We start from the raw sequence: 22288 nt of genomic DNA on the forward strand, positions 1-22288 counted from the left end.
CTCAGTTATTTAAGATCTCTTTGAGACTCTCTTGAATCTTGCATATCCCTGTGATTGTCTTAGAACTTAGTGCTTTTATTATTCTAAGGTTAAGAAACTGTGACTAGTTAAGTAACATTTGCATAGATAAGAGTTTAGGAATGTCTAAGTTCTTTGATGTTTGTTTTGTAACCAATTCCCTTGTGTAGGAAGAGTATATAAACCAAGCTTCAAATACACTCCAGACTTCAGTCCATCAGATTGAAGTCCTCTGGATCCCATGCTTTGTACATAGCTCTTTCTTTCCCTTTCATCCGCACGCTTCATTTCGAACCCAGCTTGATGCGGGCTAGCTGGTCTAATCCCCTGCAATAACATGTTCAGAGCCACCCTGGGGAAGTTTTCCAGAAAAGCACTAGAACATTTTGTTAGACCAGAATAGCAGCACATAACTTCCAACTCCTTCTGAGAAGGAATTTTGAAGGAACTAAATATCTGCTGTGTCTAATTCTACATGGGATGTGCTAACATTTTTAGGCTGCAGTAGAGACAGGATGAGGGAATGAAGGTGGAGATTAGGACAGAGCATGTGCGGAGTCCATGACAACATTTTGGGGTCATATTTCCCAGAATCCCTTGCTACCATATGGACCCTCACGAGACATCTGTGTATGTGCAAGATCCTTTAAAATGCTTGGTATGCATGCGGGGGTCAAGAACTACTGAGGCTGGTTAGGATTTCTTCATTTCTTCGTCTTCGCTCAAGACTCAAACTCACTACCAACATATGAATGCCAACTCATACCAGACAGGGTAGATCTGCCCCTATGAGTTTCTGAAACGGTCACTGTTAGCTTGATAAGAAATCCTTGCTTTTCTCCCACAGAGCACCTGGAGGTTTCAACTATAAGTTGTCCTGTGATCCACAAGGCCTTCTCCCTAAGAGTCTCTAAATAAAATTTTCTTATGATGCCCTATGCCTTCCCGAAGTAAACATTTCTGGTGGTGAAAAAATAACCTGAATTATGGCACGATTATCTGGCAAGCCAGCCAGGTGAAAGAGAGGGTGCTGCTACTCACCATGATGGTGTCCGATTGACCTGCTGTGTTGCCTAGGCAATTAAATGTGTGGCCACCATCATCCCTTGCAATTCTGCCTCTTCATGGTCTCCACAATAAGGATTTGGCCAGATCCCAGAGGTGAAAGCACTTTGGACTTGGAGTCTTCTTCTTTTTAATCATGTTATTGGGACTCAGACAACTCTTATCACAACCCACACATACATCAATTGTGTGAAGCGCACTTATACATTTGTTGCCCTCATCATTCTCAAAGCACTCGCTTTCCACTTGGGCTCCTGGAATCAGCTCCTCATTTTTCTTTTCTCTTTTTCCCTCCTTCCTCCTCCCCCCTCCCTCATGAACCCTTGATAATTTACAAATTATTATTTTATCATATCTTACACTCCCTGACGTCTCCCTTCATCCACTTTTCTGTTGTCCAACCCCCAGGGAGGAAGTTATATGTAGATCCTTGGAATCAGTTCTCCCTTTCTACTCTCTCTTCTTTCCTCCCTCCCTTCCCTCCTCCCTCCCGGTATCACCACTCTCACCACTGGTCCTGAGGAGTTCATCTATCCTGGATTCCCTGTGTTTCCAGTTCCCATCTGCACCCTCTGGTCTAACCAAGTTTGCAAGGTAGAATTGGGATCATGGTAGTGGGGGGTAGGAAGCGTTTACGAACTAGAAGAAGGTTGCGAGTTTCATCAATGCTACACTTCACCTTGAGTGACTCATCTCCCACTAGCACTCTGCAAGGGATGACCAGTTGCCTACAGATGGGCATTGGGTCCCCATTGTACACTCCCCTCATTCATGATGATGCAATTTTCTCCCCCTTTTGTGCTTGATACCTTGTCCCTTCGACCCTTTGTAATCACACAGGCTGGTGTACTTCTTCCATGTGGGCTTTTTTGCTTCTGAGCTAGATGGTCGTTTGTTTACCTTCAAGCCTTTAAGACCCCAGGCACTATATCTCTCAATAGCCAGGCACCATCAGCCTTCTTCACCACAATTACTTATGCACCCATTTCTCTTCAGCATTTATATGGACTGGGAGTCTTCTTATCTGTCTATTGTCTGGTATTTGAGTTCTTCTCTAGCAAACCCCTTTAACGTCTATTTAGGACAAAATGATTTTAATTTTTGTCTCTGACATTTACTTTCTTCAGTGTTTCTGTCTTAATCTTGAAAACTAGGCTCGATCTTGCTAAGACGTTAAGGGTCTCTCTCTTCTTTCCCCCGTATTGCAAACTTGTGACTCTGAAATGAAGAGAACCTTGGGTTTGAGTGTTTTCAAATGAATTAGTTTACTGTATCCTGAGGCATACTGACAAGTAGGCAGTGTTTAATTTCTGAAAGGAAAAACGTCAGCCTGCCTCTTCACACAGGAGGACAGATGACCAATTTGTATTTTTCTACAACTCAATCAAGACCATGTCAGATTTTCTCACCTACAGATAAGCTTTTTCTTTTTGACCACACTAAAACATTTAACCAAAAAATTTCTACAAAAAATGGATTATTATTCTCATTATAAAAAGGACTAACTCATTAAATCAAGATTTCTATAACCTGTCAGATTTCTGACAGGTGACAGAACTCATAAATTACAATGATCCCCAAAGAGAAATTAGCCACGAAATAGATAAAAATGCCTCTCTAAATTCTTTCTGTGAGAATATTGTGGGGATTTTTAGAGGACCCTTTGTATATTCAAAAATACTTTAAAAACATTTTTTTAAATAATTTGATCTATACTCAAATTTGATACAAAGCTTTCATCTCCAAAATTCTAAAGAAATGCACAGATTAGAGTGCCTGTCTCTTTAACATCAGTGAGGAGCCTGGTAATTTAGTAAGTTATACATTGGGAAAAGTTGTAGTCCTGGGAGAAGAATAAGGAAAAAGCCACTCAGAGGGAGGAATGTATTAGAGAATTTTCCCAGGAGTAGGGACAGTTAGGCATCATTAGAAGTGGGTGAGGTAGCAGGGGTTACCAAATAAGAACCAATTAATACGGAAATCCTTGATTTAAGCAGGTCCATAGCATGGCACAGGGAAGAGGATGTTCCATTCCTCTACCATGGTCTCCTCTGCTCACCAAAGTTTAGTATTTCCAAATGCAACTCTCACATGCATCCTTAAGGATTGGATCATGATAAACACTAAAGAAAAACTGTTATCTTTGTAACAAGCTAGGCAGTAGGAAATTTGAGCTGAAAATATTCGTCTACATTCTGATAGTAAATGAGCTGCTATTAGCCAAGGCTTTTAAAAAGAAAAACAGCTTTTTCTGTAGAACATTGGTTCTCAAGCTTCCTAATGCCATTCCTCATGCTGTGGTGACCCCCCAACCATAAAAAAATATTTTTGTTGCTACTTCATCACTGTAATTTTGCTACTGTTATGAATCAGGTGACCCTTTTGAAAGAGTTGTTCGACCCCACAAAGGTGTTGAGACCCACAGGTTGAGAACCACTGCTCTAGAAGGTTGTAATACATGCCATTGTTCTTAACTGATCCTATTCCAAAAGACTATAATACAACCTACTGATCTGAATCCTAATTATTACACAACTCCGTTTCAGTTGATAGAGCTGCCATCACAAAGAAATGATGAGGGTTCTGTCTGGGTCCAGCAACCCTATGGTTATCTCAAGTTTTGAAGAAGCAGGGGGAGTGGCCTGCCCACAAAAGAGAAGCATAAGAGAATATGGGCTATGTATCATCCAACCTGTTCCTTATAGAATAAAAGAAAAAACCAAACTCACTGCTTCCAGTTGACAGTGATTCGTGGCTACTCTATAGGACAGGGTAGAATTGTTCCTGTGAGTTTCTGAGGCTGTACGTTTTTACAGAGCACCTGGTGGTTTTGAACTATAGTCCTTTTGGATCACATCCAAATGCAGCAGTGCTCAACCTGTGAGTCGCAATCCCTTTGGAGGTTGAAGGACCTTTCACAGGGGTCGCCTAAGACCATTCCTGATGGTCTTAGTGACCAAGACACTGCTCCTTTATCCATCTCCAGGTAAGTCTGTCCACATGTAGATATGCCTACATATGAGTTGAGAACCACTGGCCTAATGCATAACCAACAAGCCACCAGGGCTTCCTCCTTATAAAAGAGGGGACCTGAAATATTTCTTTAAAATTTTAAAAGCTTACATGCTTATTGCAGGCAGAAATAAGCATATTGCAAAATCCTCTAAAGTCATTAGGCTCTGGGAATTTTGATCGAGCATATATTTGCCACCTGTTCCAGTCCTAGATTGTCATCTTCGACCGTAGCCTTGCAGTTCATGTTTGCTTTGTGAATAAGGGAAAAATGTCAAAAATCTGAAAAACTATTGGACATAAAAACTAGGTACATCTTTCTCTATAAGAGAAGGCCAAATTTCCAACGGGGTGGAAAAACCAGCAATAGAAATTGTAGTGGTCACATAATCTTGTGTTGATTTGGGACTTGAGAAGATTAAAGGTGAAGGGGTGGAGTCTAGTCTCTCAAATGGGCAATAGCCAATGAGGCCTCTGTGTAGGCATGGCCTTCTGAGAATTCTGGGAAATCCCAAATTTCCTCCTTGGAAGCAGGGGACAGACTCTCTCTCAGTTCACTCTCTGGGAGACATTGCAGTTGATAAGACACATGAAAGTACACTACTGCCCTGAGTTGGAGAAGTTGCATGGACCTACCCTGAGGCAACCAGACCACTGGAGCTGGAAAGCCGAGATGTTTACACCACCACTGGATCCAAAGACTTTCTACCCACTGGCCTGTGACAGTCCTGCACTCAGCATCATTGCATGTGTTTCATGTATCTGTAGAGAACTTTATAGATTGGTATTGGACATATTGGCTAATATTGGATTTATGGGCTTGGGCTTGGACTGGATTGGATTGGGATGCTTTCTTAATGTACAATTACCCTTTAAAAGTCATATATATATATATATATATATATATAAAATCAGTGTCTATGGATTTGTTTATTTAATCTACCCAGACTAAACCATTATGGTGCCAGGAGTGGGCTACTAGAGAAACAAATCATAAAAATGGAGAGTAGATATGTGTTTGACCTCTTCCTTATGGTAGTGTTTCTTATTTGTCTAGCCAGAAGGAATATATATATATATATATATATATATATATATATATATATATATATATATATATATATATATATATATATATATATATTCATAAGTGTCCCGGTCCGGTTTTGTTTTTCTAGAGACCCCTGTCTAACACAGAATTGAATCTAGAATTTAGGAAATTAGCCTCGCTCTGATGGGGGACTCATCTGCAAGTACAATTCGATTATTCCCACATGTGCTACTTTTTATATCTTTTCATCTAAATTATGTTAGTTACCTTTCTAGTTACCTCGTGCCTTTGAGGGGAATGTACTCTTGGACTAGGAATGCTTCTGTTGAGTGATCATCATCCATGGCAAGTGCTGGTAACTTGGTGCAGTGTTGGAGTCACCAGAGCAGTCCTCATTTTAAACTATTTCTGTTCCCACTTTAAACTTTGACTAACTTTAATTATAAACTCCTCTTAGTAACCCTACTACCTCTAGTAACTTGTTTTAATCTCATTTTGACTCTATTTAAAAATTTACTTATGCGACACTCACTTGCTAAACATTATTCTCACTTGCCTTTCAAGGAAAATAAATGTTTTATAGCAATGACCTAAAACTCTCCTTGAGATTTAGATGGTTTTAAAATGATAATAAGAAAGAAACCACTTAGGGCAACAGTTGGTTTGGGGTTGGTCATTTTTGGAAGCTTTAATCCATAATGATGTTATAGTTGAATTTGATACAGACTTTAAGAAATCACTATGGGGCAAATAACAGACAAAGCTACTGAGGGGTGGGAGCACAGCAGTGATGCTTGAACTCTAGCTAAAGTGCCCCTGAACAGCAGTAGCTTTGGAGTGTATTTTACCAGCCCATCATGGTGGAGGGTGTGCAGTCATCCACACTTTCTACCGTGCATAGATAAATAGTAGAGGAAGGATGGAGTAGAACACACCACTAATTAGACAATGGACCAGATAGCTACAACTATACTACCCCAGAGCTATACACTATAATACCGCTCTAGGCACCAGGTTTGCTTGACTGGCTACTATCAGAAATAGGCATGTGAGAAAGGTCAACTTTACAAGAGATAGTAATTATGATAATCTACATTCTCTCATAAGATTTTTTTTTTCATTGCTGGGAAAAAATGGTGTGAACCGAGGTGATAAACTTAGACTTTAATCACAACTACATAGGAATTGAATGTCAAAATAATGACCTAATGTGTAAACACCCCCACTTAATTCACAATAAAGTGTTGTTTTTCAAAGAATCTTTGAGGGTAAAGTGGAGGACGTCCAATGTATAGTAATATGTGCTTTTGGTCTTTTATTTTTCTTGGGCAAATGTAACATTGATAGGTTGTCAATCTGTTCTTCACCTCCCATTTGTTTTGTCTCTATAATTGTGAGTATTTCTCCTGCACAACTTTGGTTTGACCATCACAGAGATTTCTGAGACAAACTGACCCCAAGAGAACCAAGTTCTATGAGCAATTTTATGTCTTTGAATGACTCACAGCTTCAAGTGAAGCATCTCCACCTGAAAAAGTTCATTCCCCTCAAACTAAAGTAGATTAGGAGAGATTTCTACTCATAGAGGCAGGGTGACGATTCTCTATAGCCTATATAAGTGGGAAAAGCTACAAAAGGGGAGACTTCAGTCCCTGATCCCATAAATAATTATGTGTATAAAATATCTCAGGCCAGGAAATGAGACAGGATAAGAAACTGAAGGTGGCGATTTGGATAGAACATTTGTACAGTTGATAACAAGGTCTTGGGGCTCCATTACCTAAAACCACTTGCTCCCCAAATGGGCATTCCAAAGAATCTCATCTATGCACAGAAACCCTTAAAAATGCTTGATAAAATACAGGGGGCAAGAAACACCCAGGCTGACCAAGCTGGCTGGTAAGGAAACCTTCCTCCTGCGCGTCTCTAAATTCTTTTGCAATGCTCCATTACCTCCAAAAGTGAATCTTTCTCTAGGTGAGACAAGAGCCCAAATTCAGATGATAGAGCCATATTACAATGGAGACATTTCCAAATTAATACTCACTGTAAAACTTTATTTTAGAGAAATAGAATTATCAAGAGAAATTAAAACTTGGAGGATACAATGTCCCTCAGATTTGGTGTATAAAAGACACACAAAAATTTTACATGATGTAGTTTTCCAAGGACCTTTGTATCTAACTGAAAAAGAAGAACTAGGTCCTATGAATTTTTATATACAGCATAACATATGACTTCTGATGCTTATAATATTGGAAAATGTAAGTTCATAAATGCCAAAATATTATAAAATAAGTTAAATAAATGATGTTATGTTATTTTCTTCAATAAATTATGTTATAATATTTTCATAATGTTATAATAAATATTCAATATATTATGATATTTTCATAAATAAACTTTGAAATTTCAGGTACAAATATTACATAATTAACACTTTACAATATTTAATAACTACACAAAATAATGTATGTTTAACATAGTTTTATGGCTTAACTATATTTTAAATTTCCTTAATAATAAATATCATTTATCTAATTAAAATCATAGTTAGGTAGCATACTTTTAACATCTGCGCTAAGGTATAATTGCATACATGGTTCAACTATACATAATCCTTGTAACTCCCACTCAGTTTAAGGGTGGATTATAAACAAAGGGTAGAGGACTCTAACTTGGGAACTGGTCAGTTTTGCCCTTCCATGGACTATGAAGGTGAGCTACGTCAGAGGAGGAGAGGGCACACTGTGACCATGAAGAAAGAAGACTAGGAGTGGAGTTCAAGACCCCATCTGTAAGTGGCAAAGGCAACAGAGGCTGTAATATCAAGAGCACAGACGGACCTAAGGAGCATCACTGAGACAGAGCAGAGGATTTCCAGCCCGTGGAACAAGGTAGAGTCTGGGGCCAGGTAGATGAGAGGTCCAGGACCAGAAAGGCATGTCTTTCTGGATGAGAAAAGACCCTTTAGACCAGTGGTTCTCAACTTCCCAAAAGCCACGACCCTTTAATACAGTTCCTCAGGTTGTGGTGACCCCAAACCATAAAAGTACTTTCATTGCTAATACATAACTGTAATTTTTATACTGTTATGAATTGGGCAACCTCTGTGAAAAGGTTACTTGATCCCCCCAAAGGGGTCATGACCCACAGGTTGAGAAGCACTGCTTTAGACAAAAGAATAATATCCTTAACATTTTATGACCTGTTTGTTAGCTTTCCTAATAAACTCTCAGAATCATGTATATTGTCTGTGAGGTTTTGTGGCCACTGAAATGAATTATTGAACCCAGAAGAGAAGTAGAGAGCCAGGGGAGATGTGGTTGATGTCACACTAGAGTAAAGTTAGTGGAAGTGTGGAGGTATGTCTGGCCTCTCCCTTATAGAAATTATCCTTGGATCACACAGAGTTGTTTTCTCCTTCTCCATGGTGTAGTCAGAGGTGGTCAGACTTGGCCTCCATACCATTTTTTCAGCCTTAAAATAACTATAAAAAATTAAACACTTTAGTTCACATTAGTCAATGACTAGGTTGTGTGATTCACAGCAACCTATGCCAGGACATTTGAAGGAAGCTGCTTATCCCACTGACTGGAAGAGGACCATATTCCTGCCCAAAGAAGTTGACTCAACAAACTTTTAAAAAAAAGAAAAATGTTAAACCATCTCCTTCATATCACATGAAAGTGAAATCTGGCAGATGATAAATCAACATTTATCTTGTAGTAGTACACTGACAGGGAACTGGCCTCAAATCCAGCAAATTCAGAATAAGATGTGGCATACCATGGCTGTTAGCAGATGGAGCTTGGAATAAAAAAGGCTATCAGGAAGAATTTAGCAGTCATTTATTGACTCCAAAGGCATTTTATAATTGTGTAGATCATAAAAATATGGATAACATTGCAAAGAATAAAATGAAAGAATCATTATCACACTCATGTGGAACCTCTAGAGTTATCACTCAGATAGAATGAGGGGACACTAGCACATGGTGGAAGATCGGCACAGGCGTATGTCCAATCACATATTTTCACCATTATACAATGTGCATGGTGAAGAATAACGCAGAAGATGGACGGTGTGAAGAAGAATGAGGCATCAATATTTGAGAATGACTTGGCTAGAGATAGGTAGATGACACAGCACTGCATGCTGCAAATAAGGAGAACTTGAAGCCCTTCATAATGAAGATCGAAGATTTTAGACTTATTTATGGATTATACCATACAGTATAGACCACATAACACCACACCACACCATAAAGAACCAACAATTCTCACAAGTGGTCGACATCATAATAAAAAGAATATAGTGAAGTTGTCAAGGATTTCTTTTTTTTTTATGTGGAATCAATATTGATGGAATAAACCAATCCCCAAAACCAAAATCGCTTGACATCAAGTCAATTCTGACCCATGGGAAACCTATAGGGCAGGTTAGAATTGCCCTTGTATGTTTCTGAGATTAATTCTTTACCAGAACAGAAAGCCTCATATTTCTTCTGCAGAGTAGCTGGTGCTTTTTAATTGGTGACTTTCTGATTAGCAACCCAACAAGTAGCCTCCATGCCACCAGGACTCCTGGTGATGAAATCATTTGTACTACATTGGGAAAATCTGAAAAATATCTCTTTTAAGTATTAAAAAAGCAAAGACTTCACTTTAAAACTAAGATGCACCTGGCCCAAACCATGATAGTTTTAGTAACCTAGTATACATGTGAAGGATGGAATGAATCGGGAAGACAGAAAAAGAATGTATGACTTAGCATTATGGTGTTAGAGATGGATGCTAAATATAGCATTGAGTTTTAGAAGAATGAATGAACAAATCTGTCTTATAATAAAAAGTTACATCCTGGACCCTCCTTATAGATGGGGTAGCCAGGTTTAATCTCATGTTCTTTAGACAGGTTATAAGAGGGACTGCCTCTAGAGAATAATATCATGCTTTATGAAGTTAAAATGAAAAGAGGAATGTTCTCCATGACATGCACTGACATACTGGATAATAATTGTGAGAATGTACAGGACCTGAAACAGGCAGCTTTTGGTTCTGTGATGCATGTTTGCTATGAGGGAAAAATGATTTGAAGGTGCTAAACAACAATTGTACGTAGATAGGTGCATGATAGCTAGCTAGGTAGGTAGATAATTGGGTAGCTGGATGATAGATGGCTAGATGACCGTGTTTATATATACATATAACATGGCTTTCTGTCTGAAACTGAAAGGACCAATGCAATTCTACTCTACCTGGTTATAATCTGTTAGGTCTTAAGAATTCCCAGGAAGCCTAAGACAATAAAATGCTTCCTCCCCCCACTATCATGATCCCCATTCTAACTTACAAATCTGGCTACACCAGAGGATGTACACTGGAACAGATAGGAACTGGGAACACAGGGAGTCCAGGGCACATGATCCCTTCAGGACCAGTGGTGAGAGTGGTGATACCTGGAGGGTGGAGGGTAGGTGGTTTAGAAATGGGAAACCAATTACAAGGATCTACGCATATTTTCCTCCCAAGTGGATGGACAGAAAAGTGAGTGAAGGGAAACATCGGACAGTGTAAGAAATGACAAAATAATAATTTATATATTATCAAGGGTTCATGTGGGAGGGAGAATAGGAAGGGAGGGGGAAAACTGAGGAGCTGATGCTAGGGGCTCAAGTATAAAGCAAATGTTTTGAGAATGATGATGGCAAAAAATGTACAAATATACTTGACACAATGGATGGATGGATGGATTGTGATAAGAATTGTACGAGCCCCCAGCAAAATGATTTTTTTAAGTATTCAACTTTATACAACATATATGCGATATATAATTTTAGCCAAAGCATTATATTTGGAACTCTTCAAAGTCTTTGCTGTAAAGAAATGTTCAAATTTCCAATGGAATTTTAAAAACATAACTACAGCACAACAAAAAACAAAGTTTCCAAGTTTTTGCTAGATTTGATGCACCTTCAGAGGAAGCTAGGAAAAGGCTTCAGCAGTATGTCCAATCTGTACTTATAACACTGAGTATAATATTGGTATATCCAAATAAAAATAGATTTACAAATCACTTAATACCGCTTTGATCTAGAACTGAAAGTAGTTCATCTTATGTGCTTTCAATGTAACAGGCAGCAGGTGGAATCTGTATGATGTTCCTTCTGAGGACATTGAAATGTCTTGGTGCTTTTCCGTTTACTTTAAGAGATATAATGGGAAGCCATATTTGAAAAGAATAATAGAATTTCTGTCACCAAATAAGTTTATACTCAATAAAAACTCTCCAAGCTCATAATCCAGCACCTATTGCTGACTGCCTTCACATTTCAGCAATCTGATGCTCAAGGGCCGGATGAGAATTTCAACAACTGATACTCTTCTTTCCATAGCGTGTACTGTACTGTATCAGTTGGTGATTGATATATCTTGCTAGGCAGTACAGTTCCTTGCCCTACATATAAATAAAATATACATAAATGGAAGAGAAAAATATATAAGCAACACAGAGAGAGTGTTTAGGACACAACTTAGTCTTGAGAGACATACCAATTAATGAGGCCATGCAGCACCTTAAAAGTCAAATCAAGGGTTTGCTTCAATATATACACATTATATATAATGCTGTGAACATTAATTTAAACAATTTTTGCTTGCAATAGACCCTAATCAATTGTACATTTGAAACATCTTTTTGTTCCTGTGAGAGAAATGCATTGAGTTGAGTCAAGAATGGGACAACCAAGAGACTCCTAAAATGACCCAAAGAAGCGAATGATAGGAAGGGAGAAGAAAGTGAAATAAGCCCATAAGCCAAAAGAGAAATGACTTATCAGAGATTACATAAGTAGATGGGTATGGGCATAGAAGGAAGTATATTTTGTTGATATGTATTTGTAAATCATAGCAATAGTTCCTGAAGCTAAAGGGAATCAAGAACATATGGTAGATAAAAGAATAAAAACTTAAATCTAGAATTCCAGTTTTGAAAAGATGGGTACTGTACCCATTTTCTGAATTAGAGAACATTATGAACTTAATTGCACATATATTACATTGGGTTTGCATACACAATTGTGCATTATTTGCTGTATTTGAACATCAAAGATGAGTTTCAAATTTTCCGGTTTATGGAAAATGTTATGCTGAGTTTTTCTTCCAAACCAAATCCATGTCATATCGACCTTTATTTACTGACATCAAATGAAGTTGGTTTGAAGTAATACTAGTTTCCAGATAGGTAAACTGGATCAAGATTTCTCTTTGCTTTTTTTACAAAAAATGATACAATAAAGAACTGCCAGACACATCTTCATTCCCAACACTTCATATGAAAGACAAAGTGTCTCAAATGAATTGAACAATTCACCTTCTACGAACATGATGATAATTAAAACAGAAAACTGATTTTGATTTCCACAGAAGCATATACATGGCTTTGGAAAAACAACAAGAGAAGCACACTATATTTACATTTAATAGATTATCACTTATTCTAGATTTTGCTAACCTTTACCATAAATTTAAAAATGAGAAAAAATATGAGAATATCAATAATATCAATTTAAATGTCAGCCTTAGTACTGTTGAGTTAATAGAAAGTATTATTTTGATGTACATATTTTAATTGTTAAGAGCACAGGACCAAACTGCCGAGATTCAAATCTTGACTCCACTTACTAGCTATGTAACTGATCAATTCACAAATTCTTTTCATGTCTCAATTTCCTAGCTCAGTAAAATGTAGATAGTTAAAAAAATCACCAGGCATCTATTTTAAGAGATAAATGAGAGCATGCAACAATAGTTTTGTCGATGACAATCAGAATGAAGCTGATTCCCAGAAGGCAGAGAGCAATCATAGCTCCAGATTCCCACTTCTCCACCATTCTGACACCAACTGGACACACAGGACTCCCACTCTCTCTGCCTCTAGTCACTCTGGGCTAAGTCTGACCTCACAAGTTAAGAGAAAAAAAAGTAGAAGAAAAAAAATATCATCCTTGGGTTTTTATAGTTCGTTAGACAAATCACAGAATGTATTAAGTATATTATATTTATGACTAAATATTTTACCCAAGAAGAATTATCAATTGGCATAATCAGAAAGAAGAAATTCCCAAGGAAGACTGTAAAAGTTTCCCAGTGTGGAAGTGCCATGATTCGGAGAGGGCATGTCAATTTTGCTTTATCAACAGGAAGGTCTTTGTGTCTCAGTATTATTCTAGCCTTAATTGATCAGTCCTGCAAGAGAAGCTAAATTATTCTTCATGAGACTAGTTGATATCAATTTCCAACGGAGTTTCTGATTTGACTAGCCACTTTCTCTAGCATAAATCCTCAAGTGTGGTCTAGAAGTTTCAGACCAGAGCACCCTAATTACTACAGAATTATTTCTCTGGCACTGAAGTCAGATGTAGTCAATTAATATGCCCCTTCTCGCTACAACTCCTTATGTGAGGCGTTATCATCCTGGACTCTGTGCCTGTGGCTATAATCCCATTTTGGAGGGAGATCTCTGTTATACTAGTGGACCTTAGTAGAGGGTATGAACTAAGTCACATGCTTGGTTTCCTTGGGGGTATCTTTAAACCCTATTCGAGGATTTGACTTAAGACACCTTCCTTCCTACCTTTTGCTTGGGTATATGGTCAGCTAAAAGACAAAAACTATACCGCCACCAAAGTCATTCTTCTGGGTGTAAGCCATCTGAGACAGAGAGAGAAGGCCTAGGACCATAGGAAAAGCTCCTTCCAGATTGCTGTCTGCAGAAGCTGAGACCAAGACCAGAGGAACCAGAGACTATGGAACACAGCAAATGGGCAGTGAGGAGATTTCAGGACTCTGAAGTAGAGAGACAGACTGGATTCCTGACGCAAGGAGGCAAAGGACAGTGTGACTGAGGAGAGGAGAGACTTGACTACTGACTGAGGTGATATGCTGCTGTGGTCCAATGACTGTATCCAGTGTGTGCTGTCCTGGCTTGGTAACTTGCCCCATTAACTTCTCTAGAAAGCTTCCTTAATGATGAGTAGTGTCTGTGAGTTCTGTGTGGCTACTGCAATGAATGATCAAACTCAGCATCAGAGACGAGTGCTGGGGCAGGAATGGTTGGTACCAGTCCAGGGTAAAGAAGCCCGGAGTGTGCAGCCATGTCTGACCCCTGCCTCTTGGCAAGGGAGAAGCCATCAGTGATCACATACAGCCCCACACTGCTGACTGCATCAGGACAAAGACCATCTTACTTAGGATATAATAAAATATATAGCTCCAGTCAATATTAGAAATTAGTAATTATTAATATATGTAAATAAATATTTGTACAACATATAGAGATTTTTCTACTGTAAACACTGCCCTCAAGTTGATCTCAACTAATAGGGACCTTATTCCAGCTATCATACTCATTGTCATTAAATCAAGTCTGACTCACAAGAGAGCAGAATCGTCCCTTTGGGTTTTCTAAGACTTAAAATCTTTCTAGAATTTTCAGCCTCATGTTTTTTTTCTACCTTTAGGTTTGCAATCCAATACTTATCACAATGCCTCCAGGCTTATAGCATAGATCAGTATATTTATTAATGTACATTAACTATATTATCCTACATTTGTTTTTGTTGTTTTGTTTACTTTTTTGGATTGGATGTTTTGCATTATATCTTTTTCTCTTTGTGATACCACAGCAACATCCTTATCTGATAAAATTATATTTTTCATAAAATTCACAAACAACATAAAAAAATAATAATTTGACAAGTGTGTTATATAAATATACTTGACAAGTTCTTTGCTCATCCAAATAGCTTTAATAATCACTTTTGATCCTGGAGATTTTTGTAAATATATAAAGTCTGTGTTTTATTTTATATGTGAAGGCAAGTGAAAAGTATCAATACTGTAAATCTGGTACATCCAGAGGTTTATTCCAAACCAAGCATTTTTATTTAAAATTTTAAAGCATTTTTAAAAGATGTCTCTGCCATCAGCGGATGGCTGAAAGCAGTTCTCTCAGTAAGATACACTCATTTTCATTCATTAATGTGCTTAAAAAATGTCCAATCTAAAGAGGTACTTCTTAAGGGATTGGCTTGGCCAATTCCATTCAAGACAGAAAGGTCTGCTCAGAAGGTTATGATGACTAGTTTGGGGAAATCCCAAGGGGTATTCTTTATACATTTTCTCAAAGGACACAAGGCAATCACCAGGGCTAATTATAGAGAGGTTTTTTTAAAAAAATGGAAATCAATCCTTGCTCATTCTTGAAGGGTGGCAAGTATTTTCTTATGAGAATTTCCATGGGAATGCTTACCAAATCCACTCTACTGCTCTCACCTTGTCACCTTAGATTCTTAATCAGCAGGGGTCAAAGAATATCTCAAAAGAACAAAATTGAAGTCCCTCAAAAATGACGAAGCTAGTGTTTTGTTGTGATGCAAATAGAGCCGAGAATCTTTCTGGGAATGCATTCAGAATTGTACAGGAGACACCCCCAATCCCAAAAACTGCCATTCCCATGCCTCCTCAGAGCAACCCAAGAGTACAGGTTAGAACGGGCTCCTGTGGGTTTCTGAGACTAATCCTCACAGGAGTAGACAGTCTTGTCTTTCTCCCACAAAGAGGCTGGCGATTTCAAATTGCTGACATTGCAGTTAGCAGTTGGGTGCATAATCACTACACCTCTGAAGGATATGGCCAGAAGCAAGAGCTTCACGTTTGCTTTTCTGTTTGTTTGTTTGTTATTATGTGTTTCTGTGGGTTTTGGAATGATCCTTATACATTAGGTCCAATTTTGTCTGTTGTTACTGATTTATCTGGCAATCTAGCTGAACACATATCACAGATAATTAGTGCCTTACTCTCCTGAAATGAGTTAGTATAGAAGGGACAAAGTTGACGAGGTCACCACTGGGGTATTTGAAATGATTATTGCTGACTTACAGCTCAAAACTTTATAGCTTGGTTTCTTCGCTTCTCCATCAAGATTCACTCTTCCCACTCCCAATTTTGGTTTTCATTTATTAGTTTGTTTGTTTGTGTAGGGCTGCCATATGCACTTCCAAACAGTTATGAACTTGGCTGCCTTCCCAATACCTATAGTCCTGACTTCTGGAGGAAGCCTTCCTTTCTGAGTTTCCAAACATATTAAACTTTGAAATTCCTTAGTTTTCCTGAGTCTCAGGTCTTCCTATGTACGGAGTCGTTACTAAGGTGATTCTCATCCTTTCACCTCTCGGCCACTCCTCCAAATGGGCATCACGTTGGCATTAGCCAATGTCTTTCCTGTCTGATTTTCTGACAGTTAATGGGAAGTGAAGGACTAGAGCTATTAACTGGATCCTGAGGGACAACCGGCCAGGTTACCAAACCACATACACATATGGTAATAATTGGCAAGCTTCTTTTGGTGAACACAGAATTAATTCCAAAGACCTGAGGGATTCATGGATAGTATTTTGGTGCCAACTAAGAAACTCTCCTGAATAAAATAAGTTCTTTCTTGCTCAATCTACTTTCCCAATGGTCTTTTCCACATAAAGAGATTCATTTGAGTAGTTTATGCTAGGATTCTGCCAAGGGCTTGCCAAAATTATGGAGTTAATCTGATGACAATTAAAATAGAAGAATCAAGATAGTTCAGTCCCAAAGTGCAAAAGGTGAATCTGATATGTTTATTCATCTAAATAAATAACATTGTCCTAAGAGCAGCAGGAAAGAATCCTCATAGCATCTACCAATTTCAAGGTCAGTAGTTCAAACTACAAGTGGTTCCAAAGGAGAAAGATCAGGCTTTCTGCTCCCATGAAGTTATACAGTCTCCAAAACTCAAAGTGGCACTTGTGCTCTGTTCTACAGGGTCGCTGATAGTCAGAATCTGTGACGGCAGTGAGTTTGGTTTTGAGAACCAATAGTAGACCAAGATGCATAATAATACCATTGTTAGAGTTTTATTTTAAGTAAACTTTCCCATTCTCTTGATTTTCCAAAAGTGGAACAATATATGGTACAATCCTGTTAATTCACTGATTAATTAACTACTTACTGACTTAATTTAATGTACAGCATTTTATGTGCATTCAAGCACATCTTCTCTGTGCTCACAATCTGTGTTGGACTCTTTTCTGTTTCACACTTACCTCTTTCCATTTACTCACGTTATTGATAAATTGCACAATCCTTAGACCACAAATAATCAATGAATTACGTAGAATGGTATTTCAAAAAGGATAACAGACAGGTAATTGAGGGAGGTGATGTACTTTTAAAATTTCACAACTCAGCAATAGATTATCAGAAGCTCTCTTAAAAAAAGATATATACTTCAAATGAGTTATAAGCAATGAACCCAAACAATAAATGAAATCTACAAAAGGGTTTCTTTGTCATGATGTATCATGCATATTCTCTTGTATTAGAAATTTCAAGAGAGTTCACCTGCTTTTTTTATTGTTTGGGGTTTTTCCTAGTTAAAGGGAGTGATTTAACATGAGATTCATACAGTTATTTAATTCAGAATATTTGATAAAATATGTTATTCTGTAAAAAATGCCCAATAAAATTATGATACCTATTTCATTCAGTTTTGCACACATTTTGATGATGACATATTGCGAGTTGTGGGAACTTCTTTATCAAGACACAGAAACAAAACATGCATCTTTCTCCGATTTTACATATTCCTCAGTCATTCCACTGTCAATTACTGTTCAGGATGAACTTTTCAATAGGTAAGACAATATGGATTTCATGCTACAATTAACTTTTCAATTTTACCTTATAAACACAAGTTCATTTCTAAGAAGTCAATTCTGATTCATAGTGTACCTATAGGAGAGCATAGAACTGCCCCTTTGGGTTTCCTAGACGTTTAAATCCGGAGCTGAGCAGTTTTGTCTTTATCCCGCAGAGTCACTGGTAGCTTCCAAATGCTGCCCTTGCACCTCAGTAGTAGCACCATGTGTTGCTCATTGCCCACTGCACCGCCAAACTCCAAACAGCCCTCATTGCCATTGGGTCAATTAAGGCACATAGTTACCTGTACCACCAGGGGTCCTTAGGTTACCTTCAAGACCAGTGTATAACAAATTTCAGAGATAAGTTGATATGCACTCATCGCATTAATAAAATATTTCTAGTCCAAATTAATATGTTTATATATTCCAGTAATACTTTTTCAGAAATGTTAAGATTCCAAAACACTTTGAATCATGCTTTGTGCACTTTATTCGTAGTAACTTAATGACCCATATTTATTGACCAAGGTCCTAAATAAGTATATAATTAATTAAAACAAAATTATCAACAAATAAATAAATACAACTGCTTGCCTGTAACCCAGGGATAAAAAAAAAATCCACAGGATAATTTTATTCAAAATCCCATATCCTAGAATAAATTGACTTCTTCTCCTATTTAGCACTGGTCCCTTTGGATTAGAAGTTGGCAACAAATGGCTCAATGATTACATTGGCGAATATGTTTCCCTTAAAGCAAAGATAATAACCCTGTAGTCACCTCTCGCTTCTTATCTCAAGTTCTTCTTTCATTTGCTGAATTTCTATTCCTCTGTGTCAGCTACAATGTGAAAATTAAACACCTTCTGGACACGAGGGACTAACATGAGAGGAACGCTATTCTGGCCCCAGCTGGAGGCCACCGGAACGTGGCTGCACCAGCTGAAGTGACTGGCTTGAGTGTCCTGGGAGGAAAACGACGGGGAGTCGTAGCTTTCCTTTGGTCTTCCCCATTATTTTGCATTTTAATTCCTTACACATGCATCTATGCTTACTCTCCTTCTAAACACTACTAATAATACTGCTAATACAAGAACAATAATAGAATGAGCCACCCTTCTGAGAAATGCACAATCTTTTCAATATTAGATCATATCTGATACTCAGAATTCTGAACAGCTTGTATACAATGATTGCCGAGATAAATATACTTTTATAATAATATATTTAATTTTTATTTAAAAAGCCTCATGTATATATTTATGTATATATAGGTGTCAAGACAAAATGTAAAAACATTTTGAATTTATTTTCACAGTCACTTATAGCAGAGATATTGGGTAAGCTATTAATTCAAGAATCTCTACTACAAAGGAACTAAAAGTTTTCATTTTTAGGGAGTTTGTATGGTAGCTGGAAAGGAAAAGAAACCATTTCCATAATTGTGGCATAAATGCGGGCAATTCCAGGCTAGTGTTTCTTCACTAAGAGTAAGCCTGCCTTTGCACAGAGCAGGGCTCTATGTAGTGAGCTGCCAGCTGCTCACGCAACTTTGGTAAACCACCAGTGACTCTGAGGAGAAAGGCGATATTTTCTGCTCATTTAGGGGATTTAGCCCTTAGTTTAGAAAACCAAACAGGCAGGTCTTTGCATTCTTATAGTGTAACTTTGCGCCATGGTCAACGCAATGGCTATGAGCTGGCATTTATAACGTAAAATCGAAAAGGTGTTCCAAAAATTTAATTGATATTTTCTTAATTGTTGAATAGTTTATGTACACAGCAATTAATAAAGTGAAAAATTGATGGGGCTTGTGTTGTGCTTAATCTCTCTATATTACAATCTTCTCACTCCCTACTGGTATGTTCTTCTCTCTGCAATTTTAACACAATGCCTGTCCTAATCTTCTTTAATAAATCGCTGCTATTTTTTTTCTTGGGGCCCTTGGCTTGATTAGGCTCTAGATTAATTGAAAAAAAAATGGCTTTCCTTGAAAGTCGGGCTAGACCAGAGGATGTACAGTGGTACCGATAGGAACTGGAAACACAGGGAATCCAGGGGGGATGATCCCCCCAGGACCAGTGGTGTGAGTGGCGACATCGGGAGGGCATAGGGAAGGTGAGGTGGAAAGGGGGAACCAATTTCAAGGATCTACATATAATCTCCTCCCTGGGGGACATACAACAGAAAAGGGGATGAAGGGAGATGTGAGACAGAGCAAGATATGGCAAAATAATAATTTATAAATGATCAAGGGTTCATGAGGGAGGGGTCAGTGGGAAGGAAGGGAAAAATGAGGACCAGTAGCTTGGGTGGAGAGCAACCGTTTTGAGAATGTTGAGGGAAATGAATGTACAAATATGCTTTACACAATAGATATATGTACGGATTGTGATAAAGTGGTATGAGCCCTGACTAAAATGATTTTTTAAATGGCCTTATATTCTATATTTTATACATATATATGTCATTGCCATCAAGTGGATTCTGATTTTAGTGAATCTATATGACAGAGTAGAACTTCCCTTGTGAGTTTCCAAGGATGCATTTCTTTACAGGAGTAGAAAATATCATATTTTTCCTGAATATAAGATATATAGGTTACACACACACACACACACACACCTACGTATATGATGTACATAGGTTATTAGAACATTAGATACAAAACTGGTTAATATCAATTGAACCCAATTAACTACAATTCATTTATACAGAAATTCATATGTACATATGTATGCATTTATAGTACCTAGGACCCTGGACCAATTATAAAAATTAATTGCCATCAAGTTAGTGACTACTCAAAGTGACCCTATAGGACAGGGTAGAACTACCCATGTGAGTTTACGAGACTGTGACTCCTTGTGGGAGTAGAAGGGGCGGTGTTTCTCCTACAGACTGGCTGGTGGTTTTGAACTGCTGACCTTTTGGATCACAGTTCAAAGAATAACTATGTCACCAGTGATCCCCAGAAACTAAAGAGGAGGGGAGGGGAAAGTTTTTATGTATCATCATAGGATAGCCCTCATGCTATGATGGTACTCCCCTCATTTTTCTTTCACTCTAGGTCTTTTTCTCCAAATGTTCTAAATCCCTAAAGAAAATGATAGCGATAAAAGAGAAACTACATTTATAAGCATGGATTTAGAAAACTGCTTAGTTGGACCCTAGAGAATGAGAAATTATACCAGGGAAGATCCAGAGAGAATGATCAATCCTGGCTCATAATTAGCCCCCATCTTTTAGGGTAAATTCTACGCCAGTGGCTGGAGATACACCATTAAGCCTTTACCCCTTGAAGCTGCTAGGTGGCTGGTACTCTTCAATTTTTCATCTAATAGCTTAGAAAAAAACATTTTGTCACACAAGAGGATGAATAAAAATAAGTTATGCTGAATAAAAGAAGAAAACCAGATAAACACAAATACCTGGAATGAGTAATAAGTCTTCTAGATCCAAGAAGCATGTAGTATCTAAAGATGTGTCATTCTTTCAGTAGGGTGTGTGCATGCATAATTCTGACTCTTACAAATTGTTTAAAAGCAGTAACACGGTTTAGACAAATCAGTTATTAAAAGCAGTTCCTTTGATTTTAATCTCTTTCTCCAGTAGTAAAATTTTTAAATAGTTTAAACCCATTGTCAATGGGTTCACAAGGGACGTCCTTAATCAAAAGTTATAGCACAGGTGTTTTAGAGATGTAAACTCTTGTCTTAAAGTCCAATGCTGTAATTGTAGATACCATTACTAAAACTCTTCATCCAGTTTATCTGACATTTTTTTATCTGATCATTATGTGCAAATGAATAAGAGCCAGGGTCCATGAAGGGGTTTCTTAAAGAAGTCACATCATTCTTTTGAAAATTGTCAGAAGTCAGGAGTTTGGGGAAAAAAATGCCAAGGTAAGCTAATTATCATATTCTCATGCAAACCCTCACAAAATATCTAATCCAAGACTGGAAGGACCACATATGTAAGACACTAGTAAATAAGACTATCACAGCCCAAACAATGAATATTTAAGTTAATTACTTAAACACACACACACACGGCTGAATGATCAGGTTGCTTTGGCAAAGAGCAACCTCCTCTCATTGAGTAACTTTTAAGAAATGAATGGAACAAATTATATCTCACTCTCTCATCACAGGAAGAAGACATTAAGTCCTTTCTCACTCAAGAAAGCATTATTCCACTCATCAACAATATGGCTTTCTAAAATATTTCATCAAGTTACTGTGATTTTTATGACCAGATCTGATTGTAAAATATGATGCTTCAAAAAATCAATAATAAAATATTTATATGATCCACGGTCTTCCTAAATTGAATCTGACTGGGTCATGGTAGTATGCTGCTGTCTGGAATGCAAATAATATACTATATTATTGATGCCTGTCAAA

General features: G+C 37.7%; 1 protein-coding gene across 4 annotated transcripts in view; it reads right to left on the reverse strand.

Annotated features, from left to right (window-relative positions):
• The window catches only part of EPHA3 (EPH receptor A3), a 402493-nt gene that overhangs the window by 133444 nt on the left and 246761 nt on the right, over nucleotides 1-22288 (reverse strand). The gene's annotated exons all lie outside the window — the stretch shown is intronic.

The sequence above is a fragment of the Tenrec ecaudatus genome, chromosome 2 (genome assembly GCF_050624435.1).
Source record: "Tenrec ecaudatus isolate mTenEca1 chromosome 2, mTenEca1.hap1, whole genome shotgun sequence".
Taxonomy (NCBI): Eukaryota; Metazoa; Chordata; class Mammalia; order Afrosoricida; family Tenrecidae; genus Tenrec; species Tenrec ecaudatus.